The sequence below is a fragment of the Delphinus delphis genome, chromosome X (assembly GCF_949987515.2).
Source record: "Delphinus delphis chromosome X, mDelDel1.2, whole genome shotgun sequence".
In the NCBI taxonomy this organism is placed as follows: domain Eukaryota; kingdom Metazoa; phylum Chordata; class Mammalia; order Artiodactyla; family Delphinidae; genus Delphinus; species Delphinus delphis.
This window is the reverse complement of record NC_082704.1, coordinates 85,348,984-85,352,260: the sequence shown is the minus strand read 5'-3', so window position 1 is coordinate 85,352,260 and position 3,277 is coordinate 85,348,984. Positions and strand designations below refer to the sequence as shown.

General features: G+C 39.5%; 1 non-coding gene across 1 annotated transcript; it reads left to right on the top strand.

The window, feature by feature from the left end:
* The first annotated feature begins 2,940 nt into the window (after positions 1 to 2,940).
* LOC132419126 (U6 spliceosomal RNA) lies at positions 2,941 to 3,047 on the top strand. Its single transcript, XR_009518133.1, has one exon. It is a non-coding gene; the product is annotated as a U6 spliceosomal RNA (small nuclear RNA).
* Positions 3,048 to 3,277: the final 230 nt, after the last annotated feature.

Genomic DNA, 3,277 nt, shown 5'->3' with positions numbered 1-3,277 from the left:
CACTCTTCCCTGTTTCCATGTCCTTGTGCAATGTAACTTCACAGCTCCTCCCATCAAGAGGTGGAGTTTATTTCTTCACCTCTTGAATCTAAGCTGCCTTAGGACTTGCTCTGGCCCATAGGACAGTAGCAAATGTGATGAAAGCAGAGGCTTGAGGTATGCTTACATATGCTGTTCTTGGGAACCCTAAGCCTAGGGTTAGGGTTAGGGTTAGGGTTAGGGTTAGGGTTAGGGGTTAGGGTGAGGGTGAGGGTGAGGGTGAGGGGTTAGGGTGAGAGGTTAGGGTTAGGGTTAGGGTTAGGGTTAGGGTTAGGGGTTAGGGTTAGGGTTAGGGATGTGAGCCAGGCCAGCAGAGGCCTCTCATATACCTACCAGCCTGCCAACTGCCAGATATGTGAGCGAGGCCATCCTGTACCCTCCAGCACCAACTGAGCTGGCCTACCTACACCGGAAGAGCCACCCAGCTGACCCACAGAATCATGAGAAGTAATTTAATGTTTATTGTTTTAAGACACTAAGTTTTGGGGCTGTGTCGTATGCAGCAAAAGCCAACTAATGCGCAATTCTTTTTTTAAAAAAATATTTATTTATGTTCGGCTGTGTTGGGTCTTCGTTGCTGCACGCGGGCAGTTGTGGCAAGCGGGGGCTACTCTTCATTGTGGTGCGTGGGCTTCTCACTTGCGGTGCCTTCTCTTGTTGTGGAGCTGGGGCTCTAGGGTGCAGGCTCAGTAGTTGTGGCTCGCGGGCTCTAGGATGCAGGCTCAGTAGTTGTGGTGCACGAGCTTAGTTGCTCTGCAGCATGTGGGATCTTTCCGGACCAGGGATCAAACCCATGTCCCCTGCATTAGCAGGCGGATTCTTAACCACTGCACCACCATGGAAGTCCCAATACTCAATTCTTAAAGTGATTTATATAATACCAACATAAAGATGGAAAAAGATATTTTTAACTAAGCCCTTGTTATTGTTCAAGCATCATCAAAAATTTCTTTGCATAGAGCGCCTTATTTGAAATGAAGGAAAAGTTTGTTTCATTAGTGTCAGGAGCAAGGTGAAGATGTCTGCTCTTGCCATTTCCATTTAACACTGTAGTGGAGATTCAAGCCAGTGCAAACAACAACAAAAAAAAAAAAAAGGAAGGGAGAATAAAGACATGCACATTGGAAAGGAAGAAGTAAAACTATCTTCATTCATAAACGATATGATCCTATATGTAGAAAATCCTATCCTAAGAAATCCTTTTAAAAATAACTACTAGAGGGACTTTCCTGGTGGTCCAGTGGCTAAGACACTGCGCTCCCAATGCAGGGGCCCAGGTTCGATCCCTGGTCAGGGAACTAGATCCCACATGCCACAACGAAGATCCCGCATGCCACAACTAAGAATTGGCACAGCCAAATAAATAAATAAATATTTTTGAAAATAAAAATAACTACTAGAATAAATAAGTTTAGCAAGGTTTCAGGATACAAGATCAACATACAAAATCAATTGCAGTTCTACATACTAGCAATGAACAATCCAAAAGTAAAATTAAAACAACTGCATTACCAACAAGGACCTACTGTATAGCACAGGGAACTATACTCAATATCTTGTAATAACCTATAATGCAACAGAATATAAAAAGGAGTATATTAATATATACATATATATAACTGAATCACTTTGCTGTACACCTGAAACTAACACAACATTGTAAATCAACTATATTTCTATAAGATTTTTTAAAATATTTATTTATTTATTTGGCTGCGTCGGGTCTTAGTTGCAGCACGCAGGATCTTAATTGTGGCATGCGGGATTTTTAGTTGTGGCATGCAGGCTCTTTAGTTGCAGCATGTGGGATCCAGTTCCCTGACCAGGGATCGAACCCGGGCCGCTGCACTGGGAGCACGGAGTCTTACCACTGGACCACCAGGGAAGTCCCTCTATAAGAATTTTTTTAAAAAAGAAGACAATTGGGCTTCCCTGGTGGCGCAGTTGTTGAGAGTCCGCCTGCCGATGCAGGGGACGCAAGTTCGTGCCCTGGTCCGGGAAGATCCCACATGCGGCGGAGCGGCTGGGCCCGTGAGCCATGACCGCTGAGCATGCGCGTCCGGAGCCTGTGCTCCGCAACGGGAGAGGCCAGAGCAGTGAGAGGCCCGCGTACCGCAAAAAAAAAAAAAAAAAAAAAAAAAAAAAGAAGAAGACAACTGCATTGACAATTGTATCCAAAAGAATAAAATACTTAGGAATAAATTTAACAAAAGAAACTCAAGATTTGTGCTCTGAAAACTTAAAACATTGCTGAGAGAAATTAAAGAAGGTCTAAATAAATGGAGAAACAATTCATGTTCATGGGAAACACTCAATATTGTTAAGGTGGCAATTTTCCCAAAACTGATCTATAGATTCAATGAACTCTCTAAGAAAATCCTAGGAGGCTTTGTTGTAGAAATTGACAAGCTAAACCTAAAATTTATAGGGAAGTGCAAAGGACCTGGAATAGCCAAAACAATTTTGAAAAAGAGCAAAGCTGAAGGACTTTTACTACCCAATTTCAAAACTTACTATAAACCTACAATAATCAAGACAGTGTGGTATTTGCATAAAGATAGGCATATAGATCAATGTAATAGAATTGAAAGTCTAGAAATAACCCCTAAATTTATGGTCAATTGATTTTGACAAAGATATTAAGATAATTCAATGGGGAAAAGACTATTATCTCACACCACACATAAAAATTAATTCAAAATGGATCATAAACCTATATGTAAAACTATAAAATGTTTAGAAGAAAGCATAGGAGAAAATCTTTGCAACTTTGAGATTAGGCAAAGAGTTTTTCAAAAAGACACCAAAAAACCCATAAAAGAAAAAAGTTGGTAAACCAGACATCATTAAAATTTTAAATGTTTACACTTCAAAAGATATACCTAAGAAAATGCAAAGACAGTGCTTGCTTCAGCAGCCCATATACTAAAATTGGAACAATATAGAGAAGATTAGCATGTCCCCTGCACAAAGATGGCACACAAATTTATGAAGCATTCCATATTTTTAAAACATAAAAAGTAATACCCATTAAAATGAAAAAAATGTTTTAAATTACAGAAATATGTAGCATGAAGAGTAAAGTTTACTACCTAAAATTTCTATCACCCCAGAATAAACACTGTTGAAGACTTTATATATATTCTTCCAGTATTTTTTTCAATGAATATTGTAAAATAAAATCGTATTTTTCTCAAAAAAAAAGACAAACCATAGACTGAAAGAAAATATTTTCAAG